The following is an 8,561-nucleotide window of genomic DNA, read 5'->3' as shown; positions in this document are numbered from 1 at the left end:
CACTAAACAAGAACCCGCTTCCAGAACCAGAAAAAGATGAGTCGCTTTGAGTGGAACTCTGCAGTGGAAAAGCAATTAGGAAACTCATGCTCTAGAACTGGCAAATATTTACTAGCTTTTAATGTAAACATATCAGTAATATTACAGCCACACTCTTGCAAACTGAAACAGTTAGAAACCATTTCATTTCACCACGGCTAACATCGTCACCCTCACTAATGTTCATGCTCACCAGCAGCCACTGAATCAGGTGTTGTTATGTTCAACAGGGGGCACACTCCCTGTGTTCTGTGTGGATCCCAGTGCCTGGGTGCAGTGACAGGGACACTGTACTGAAAACACAGCGCTGTCCTGAGTTCAGTAAAGACCTCGGGCCCTAAATCTGCCGATCTTCAATAAACCACTCTGTCCCTCCCTCGTGCCCCTTCTCTATCAATTGCTGGTGTGTGGAGAGGGGACCGGAGCAAATCGGCTCGAGGAGCATCGTCCAGATAGAGGCTGACCATTGGAGGAGAGCCCCTAGTGTCCCAGAGAATGTAAAGCACTTTGGGGGTCTAGATCTGCGCTGCAGAAGTGAAGCTTTTGTTTATTCGATAGATAGATAGATAGATAGATAGATGATATATTTTGTGGCTGAATGCCATCAGTTCTTCATAGAAATGCTCCCACGTCTACTGTAAAGCCTTGTAAGAAGATTAGAGGCTGTAACTATGGTGAACGTGTGAAAACCTACTGATTAAAGCCCGTATTTTCAGAAGTGAACTGAGCGTCTACTGTCTAAAGCCATGTAACGTAATACCACCCTTAAATAAACCGAACAGAACCAACACACCACACTCAGATCGTGTAATAAAAAGTGAAAAGTCTCCTCAGTGGAACAAGGCTGTTTTGATGCTTTCCATGGGTTGCGTTTGTGGAGGAAAACACATTAACATCCTTAGCCTGAATGAATGGGAGCGATTTGAGCTGAAATTGTAAACAAATTTCCATGATGAAATCAGCGCGGGGGTTTAATGCGCCATGAGAGTGAAGCTGCAGTTTATAACCTCTAACATCACACAGATTTACAGCCTGAGAGTCTGCTGCAATGAATGTGGTGGTCTTTGGTAATGAATACAGACAGAGTTGGGCCTAATCTGTGTCTCTTTTGGCTCTTATCGCTCAGTTACAGCACTGGCCAGGGGTGAGGGCCAGGTTCAATCAACAGCTCACCTCCATCAATCAATCGATCAGATTTTATTTATGTAGCTCTTTCCACAACAGAAAGTCATCACTAAGCAGCTTTACAGAGATCTGGGTCTGAGCCTCCTAGGAACCGACGGTGTCAGAATCAGGAAACACTACCAGAGAGGAACCAAGACTCAAAAGGAACCCGTCCTCTTCTGATCGACACCAGAGAGAACAACAAATAACAACACGGCAGTAAGATTAACTGACAGAGGTAATGAGTTACAGTAACGTGAAGGTGAAGTGTAAGTTGTGAAGATGTATGAAGGAGCGGGAGGTGGTCAAGATTTAAATGGGATGTGTAAGATTGTGGGGAATTGCAGTTCTCTTCGGTTTGTTTACGTTCAGAAGCTCTGTGCCTTTTAAGGTGGAACACTGCGGAAAAAAGAACGTATCTTGTTGGTGTCTGAAGTGTAAATTGTCTGTAAGTGTTTATTCACTGTTTGAATTCCCACAGAAACTCATGTGTAACTCGAGCTGTTTAGTTTTGTAGCACTTTCGCTCTGTGTTTACTTTCATGCAGTTAGCGCTCTCCTGAATTTAGAGTCAGTTCCACCTTAAGTAATGTAACTGTAACAGCAAAAATAAGTCAGTGTTACCCCCCTATGGAGCAGGAATAGAGCAACATCCTCATCTCGGTTGGTGCTTTTCAGAACCTCCAGATGGCGTTTCACTGCCATGAGCAGAGAGAGAGAAAGCCTAGCACCGGACCCAGATACTTTGTTTTTTTACCCATTTACAGACACTGGGGCTTCGTAAACACATTAGAGCGGTTTCCAGAGCTAACCCACTGCAGAGCAGCACTTGGAGAGGACACACACTCAGAGCTTTAACTCCCTGTGTCTGCGTGGGTTTCTTCCGGGTGACTGTCTGTGAGGAGTGTGGTGTGTTCTCCCTGTGTCTGCGTGGGTTTCCTCCAGGTGACTGTCTGTGATGAGTGTGGTGTGTTCTCCCTGTGTCTGCGTGGGTTTCCTCCAGGGTGACTGTCTGTGAGGAGTGTGGTGTGTTCTCTCTGTGTCTGCGTGGGTTTCCTCCAGGTGACTGTCTGTGAGGAGTGTGGTGTGTTCTCTCTGTGTCTGCGTGGGTTTCCTCCAGGTGACTGTCTGTGAGGAGTGTGGTGTGTTCTCCCTGTGTCTGCGTGGGTTTCCTCCGGGTGACTGTCTGTGAGGAGTGTGGTGTGTTCTCCCTGTGTCTGCGTGGATTTCCTCCGGGTGACTGTCTGTGAGGAGTGTGGTGTGTTCTCCCTGTGTCTGCGTGGATTTCCTCCGGGTGACTCTCTGTGAGGAGTGTGGTGTGTTCTCCCTGTGTCTGCGTGGATTTCCTCCGGGTGACTGTCTGTGAGGAGTGTGGTGTGTTCTCCCTGTGTCTGCATAGGTTTCCTCCGGGTGACTGTCTGTGAGGAGTGTGGTGTGTTCTCCCTGTGTCTGCGTGGATTTCCTCCGGGTGACTGTCTGTGAGGAGTGTGGTGTGTTCTCCCTGTGTCTGCATAGGTTTCCTCCGGGTGACTGTCTGTGAGGAGTGTGGTGTGTTCTCCCTGTGTCTGCGTGGATTTCCTCCGGGTGACTGTCTGTGAGGAGTGTGGTGTGTTCTCCCTGTGTCTGCGTGGGTTTCCTCCGGGTGCTCCGGTTTCCTCCCACGCTCCAAAAACACACATTGGTAGGTGGATTGGAGACTCAAAAGTTTCTGTAGGTGTGAGTGTGTGTCGCCCTGTTAAGGACCTCCTGGGTATGTTCCTGCCAGACAATGAATGAATGATGATCTGGTGACAGTGCCCCCTGTGAATGGTGATATTATTGCTGCCCAAAAAACCTGTATCTCTGTGTTTGTGGATGTATAGTTTACTGCATCATTTGAACAAAGCAGTGGTCCATTTAGTGATGAATGGACCAATAGAAATGATCCAAAATTACTCTGAATTAAATCTTTTACATTGACTTTTATTGGACATGAAGAAGGTTTTTTCCATCGACTGTAAAGTGACTATTTTAGAGACAAACGTACAGTGATTGTATATGAGGCCGCTAGTGAAGGGATGGGTCTTGAAGTTGTTGGTGGAAGCAGAAAAATGATTGAGTATAAGACAAGGGTCAAACTCGTAAAATGACGCCGTGGTCTTTTGAAGAGGTTCAAACGCTCCTTGGATCGGTGGCCGACGAAAGAATCCAGCGAGAGCTGGACGCTGCAACAAGGAAGGAACAAACTCTACTGATCTGTCTGAACTGATGACGGAGCTGTGTTCAGTCCCAAACAACAACAACACGCCGATACACCATGAGTAAACACCGCTTAACGTTACCGCCGCCGTTGTTGTGGTTTCCAAAGCCCACTGTTCCCTTTAGAGACGGGGTTAGAGACGACACCAGATACATTTCAGGGGGGAGCTGTAGGAAACCAACCAGGGACCAATCAGAGAGTAGAGTCCAGTAGAGTCCAGTACACACTTCTTTTCCACTCCTCTCAGTCTCTTTTGTCAGTGATGGACAGAGTTGGAGGGAGATGGTGAAGTGTGCACCAGTAGATGTCGTACCATCAGCAGCTGTAATTCTTTAAATGCTCTTATCTGACCTGTAGCTGATAAACCATCCAGTGAATGTTGATACTTAATTAAACTGCGACTAAATGAATATAAATTCCGACCTTTAGCACGGTGTCTGTTTTACTGCACATAAACGCAGCTGAGAGGCGCGCACGCCCGATAACTTCCGATTAAATGAAATAAATCTCCTCTGAGGATGCGCTGCTGTTTCTTTGGAGTCCTCCTCGAGGCGGGAAACAACATGAAGGCGATATCAAAGTCCTTAAAAAGTTACAAAGTTGACGTAAACACTGGTTTGGCATAAAATACAACAGAGCTGTGTCTGTGGGTGTGCTGTAAACAGTCATGTCATTCACATCAGTCTACACGGATCAGTCCAGTTCTGACTTCTCATCTAATTAATTCTTTAAGTTCTTGTGTTTGCTGCAGTGTGTGTGTGTGTGTGTGTGTGTGTTGGCAATCTGTAGAGGGGGAATTTGTCTTTGAAGTTGCATGGAGCCGTCTCAGGAGGCCTCGAGGCCCGAGGCTGGACTAGGCAAGTGATGAGAAGAAAACTGATGCGCTTAAAGATCACTCTCTTTCCACCAATAAAAAAACTAGACCTGCCCACAGTCCGCCTTCAGTCCTCTCATTACCATCACTCGGACACACTCGGACACACTCGGACAGATTTCCTTTAGTAAACAATGCTTTCCATGTGTTGTTTGTCATAAACACTCATCAGCATTGTTAGTAAGGAATGACTGATGATGAAAACATCACAGCTGTTGATGTTGTGGATAAGACCCTCACGATACTGAAGAGTAAAAACAAAGATGTCCTCACTGTCCAAAGAAAGACATGTATCTCCCAAATACAGTCACTTTACAGGAGACGGAAAAACCTTCTTAACTTTCAGTGGAAGTCAATGTAAATGATTTAATTCAGAGTAATTGTGGACCATTTCTATTGGTCCATTCATTATGAAATATTCACACAGTGTGAGGGACAGCTGCTGTGTTCAAATGATGTAGTAACTGAACATCCACAAACTCTGAGATACAGGGTTTTCTTGGATAAGATTAAGCCCTCTGACTTGTGAATTATGTGAGTAGAACTAATGTTGATGAACTGATGACACACACCACTGAAAGAGTTAACACTGCTCTGATAGAACCGGGTCAGAACACGCACGGCTGAAAGGGTTATCTCTGCTCTGACAGAACCGGATCAGAACATACAACGCTGAAAGAGTTAACTCTGCTCTGATAGAACCAGGTCAGAACATGCACCACTGAAAGAGATAACACTGCTCTGATAGACCCGGGTCAGAACACTCACCGCTGAAAGAGTTAACTCCGCTCTGATAGAACCGGATCAGAAAACACACCGCTGAAAGAGTTAACTCCACTCTGATAGAACTGAGTCAGAACATGCACCACTGAAAGAGATAACACTGCTCTGATAGAACCGGATCAGAATACACACCGCTGAAAGAGTTAATTCCGCTCTGATAGAACCGGATCAGAACACACACCGCTGAATGAGTTAACTCCGCTCTGATAGAACCGGATCAGAAAACACACCGCTGAAAGAGTTAACTCCGCTCTGATAGAACCGGATCAGAACACACACCGCTGAATGAGTTAACTCCGCTCTGATAGAACCGGATCAGAAAACACACCGCTGAAAGAGTTAACTCCGCTCTGATAGAACCGGATCAGAACACACACCGCTGAATGAGTTAACTCCGCTCTGATAGAACCGGATCAGAAAACACACCGCTGAAAGAGTTAACTCCGCTCTGATAGAACCGGATCAGAACACACACCGCTGAATGAGTTAACTCCGCTCTGATAGAACCGGATCAGAAAACACACCGCTGAAAGAGTTAACTCCGCTCTGATAGAACCGGATCAGAAAACACACCGCTGAAAGAGTTAACTCCGCTCTGATAGAACGGGGTCAGAACACGCACCGCTGAATGAGTTAACTCCGCTCTGATAGAACCGGGTCAGAACACGAACCGCTGAAAGAGTTAACACTGCTCTGATAGAACCAGGTCAGAACACACACCGCTGAAAGAGTTAAATCTGCTCTGATAGAACCGGGTCAGAACACGCACGGCTGAAAGGCTTATCTCTGCTCTGACAGAACCGGATCAGAACATACAACGCTGAAAGAGTTAACTCTGCTCTGATAGAACCAGGTCAGAACATGCACCACTGAAAGAGATAACACTGCTCTGATAGACCCGGGTCAGAACACTCACCGCTGAAAGAGTTAACTCCGCTCTGATAGAACCGGATCAGAAAACACACCGCTGAAAGAGTTAACTCCACTCTGATAGAACCGAGTCAGAACATGCACCACTGAAAGAGATAACACTGCTCTGATAGAACCGGATCAGAATACACACCGCTGAAAGAGTTAATTCCGCTCTGATAGAACCGGATCAGAACACACACCGCTGAATGAGTTAACTCCGCTCTGATAGAACCGGATCAGAAAACACACCGCTGAAAGAGTTAACTCCGCTCTGATAGAACCGGATCAGAACACACACCGCTGAATGAGTTAACTCCGCTCTGATAGAACCGGATCAGAAAACACACCGCTGAAAGAGTTAACTCTGCTCTGATAGAACCGGATCAGAACACACACCGCTGAATGAGTTAACTCCGCTCTGATAGAACCGGATCAGAAAACACACCGCTGAAAGAGTTAACTCCGCTCTGATAGAACCGGATCAGAAAACACACCGGTGAAAGAGTTAACTCCGCTCTGATAGAACCGGGTCAGAACATGCACCGCGGAAAGATGTAACACTGCTCTGATAGAACGGGGTCAGAACACGCACCGCTGAATGAGTTAACTCCGCTCTGATAGAACCGGGTCAGAACACGAACCGCTGAAAGAGTTAACACTGCTCTGATAGAACCAGGTCAGAACACACACCGCTGAAAGAGTTAAATCTGCTCTGATTGAACCAGGTCAGAACACACACTGCTGAAAGAGTTAACTCCGCTCTGATAGAACCGGGTCAGAACACGCACTGCTAAAAGAGATAACACTGCTCTGATAGAACCGAGTCAGAACACGCAACGCTAAAAGTGTTATCTCTGCTCTGATAGAACCGGGTCAGAACACGCACCACTGAAATAGTTAACACTGCTTTGATAGAACCGGGTCAGAACACGCACCACTGAAAGGGTTAACTCCGCTCTGATAGAACCAGGTCAGAACACGCACCGCTGAAAGAGTTAACACTGCTCTGATAGAACCAGGTCAGAACACACACCGCTGAAAGAGTTAACTCCGCTCTGATAGAACCGGGTCAGAACACGCACTGCTAAAAGAGATAACACTGCTCTGATAGAACCGGGTCAGAACACGCACCACTGAAAGTGTTAACTCCGTTCTGATAGAACCGAATCAGAACATGCACCGCAGAATGAGTTAACTCTGCTCTGATAGAACTGGGTCAGAACATGCACCGCTGAATGTGTTAACTCCGCTCTGACAGAACCGGGTCACTACATGCATCGCTGAAAGGGTTATCTCTGCTCTGAATGAACCGGGTCAGAACATGCACCGTTGAAATAGTTAACTCCGCTCTGATAGAACCGGGTCAGAACACACACTGCTGAAAGAATTAACACTTCTCTGGTAGAACTGGGTCAGAACACACATCACTGAATGAGTTAACTCTGCTCTGGTAGAAATGCAGACTCAGAAATGCAGCCTTCGTTCAGAGCGATTTTGAGAAGGCAACTTGACGTATCCATCAGGGCCGCACAGGAACACACCCTGAAGGGGGCGCCAGTCCTTCACAGGACACTTTTGAGTCTCCAATCCACCAACCAACGTATGTTTTTGGAGCGTGGGAGGAAACCGGAGCACCCGGAGGAAACCCACACAGACAGAGGGAGAACACACCACACTCCTCACAGACAGTCACCCGGAGGAAACCCACGCAGACACAGAGAGAACACACCACACTCCTCACAGACAGTCACCCGGAGGAATCCCACACAGACACAGGGAGAACACACCACACTCCTCACAGACAGTCACCCGGAGGAAACCCACGCAGACACAGGGAGAACACACCACACTCCTCACAGACAGTCACCCGGAGGAAACCCACGAAGACACAGGGAGAACACACCACACTCCTCACGGACAGTCAGGCGGAGGAAACCCACGCAGACACAGAGAGAACACACCACACTCCTCACAGACAGTCACCCGGAGCAGGACCCTGGAGCTGTGTTATTGCAACATTACCTTCTAATCCAAAAAGTCCCTGTTTGAGTGTTGAAGTATGAGTTTTTAATAACATTTTTAAGAAGTATTATTTTTCAGGATAATATTAATAATCAAATACAATTTATTTTAACTCAGTCGTGTCAGTGCCTCGGGGCAGGTGAGACATTTTCGGTGATGTCACGACATAGCTTCCTTACATTGCTCCATTTGTGTGACCTACGTTACTAAGAAGGATTCTTAGTAGAGGACACGCCCTACCTCGGCTGCAGCCTAGGCTTTGGAACGCAGCTTGTGTGTGCAGTAATGCCCTGAAGAGCTGATGACCCTAAATGCATTATATGAAGAAAGCAGTCTGGTGCTGGTGATGGGGAACCTTTGGTCCTGGCGTTCACGTGGCTGCTACAGCCTTCCTAACATTATACAGGAATGGTTTGAGTAACACGATGAAGAGTTCAAGGTATTGATTCATTCACCTTACATTTACTGCTAATGTTTTCAGCAGTCTCATGGAGTCCATGCCTTCGGTCAGAGCTGTTTACGCAGCGTG

This window comes from Hoplias malabaricus, chromosome 8 (assembly GCF_029633855.1).
Source record: "Hoplias malabaricus isolate fHopMal1 chromosome 8, fHopMal1.hap1, whole genome shotgun sequence".
In the NCBI taxonomy this organism is placed as follows: domain Eukaryota; kingdom Metazoa; phylum Chordata; class Actinopteri; order Characiformes; family Erythrinidae; genus Hoplias; species Hoplias malabaricus.
The sequence above is the reverse complement of the archived record's forward strand: the minus strand, read 5'-3'. Positions refer to the sequence as shown.